The sequence below is a fragment of the Chinchilla lanigera genome, unplaced genomic scaffold (genome assembly GCF_000276665.1).
Source record: "Chinchilla lanigera isolate Chin_1 unplaced genomic scaffold, ChiLan1.0 scaffold00011, whole genome shotgun sequence".
In the NCBI taxonomy this organism is placed as follows: domain Eukaryota; kingdom Metazoa; phylum Chordata; class Mammalia; order Rodentia; family Chinchillidae; genus Chinchilla; species Chinchilla lanigera.
The window spans coordinates 22049658-22050504 of record NW_004955412.1 but is presented as its reverse complement, the minus strand read 5'-3'; positions in this window follow the sequence as shown (position 1 = coordinate 22050504).

Below are 847 nucleotides of genomic sequence, written 5' to 3'. Positions count from 1 at the left end.
GTAAGTAATATTTATATTCTTCACTAGGCTCTCTCTTGAATGTTAAGGAAAAACGGCAGTGACAGCCTCATCCTTTCCTATAACAAAGTCTCTTGTAAACACTCCACTAGACTAAAAGTTTTGTATTTAATATCAACTTTTATGTTCACTTAGAATACTTGGCCTCTTTGATATGAGTCTGATTCAGAATTAAGGGTCTATTTACTAAAATCAAGTTTTAAGGCTCTAGAATATCCCCTGATTACAAGTCGTTATCAGTCTTCCTGCACCAGCTCACTGGTTCATTTATTCTTGTCAATAGGACCCATCACAGACGCCCAATATGGATTTTAGAGGAGCAGGGAGGACAGTAGACATGTACCAACTCCAATGTCACAGTGCTGGAATTGCCATGGGGACATATTTGAATCTAAATTTAAAGCTATCAGCCACATCAGTGATTCCATTAGAGTGAATCAATTTAGTAAATCGATATGGAGGAATATCTCATTTTAGTGTTTTAGCAAAACAAAGACTAACAATAAAGGTGTGTGCTGGGAGGAGGTGCAGGTACAGAGAACTTCAGCAGCAGGCACTGCAGCATGGATTGTGCAGCTCCTTTACCCGTGTCTGAACCCTGGTCTGGTCATTTACCAACTATGTAATGTTGAACCAGTTACTTAACCTATCTGTGTATCAATTTCCTTGTTAGTAAGAAAATGGGGATGACAGGGCTAACTTTCATGGGGAGACCAAATGCAAACCACTTTTCCAGAGGAATTAGAAAGATGTGTGACATGGGGGCTGGGGATTTAGCTCAGCGGCAAAAGTGCCTGCCTGGCAAGCACAAGGTCGTGAGTTCGGTTCC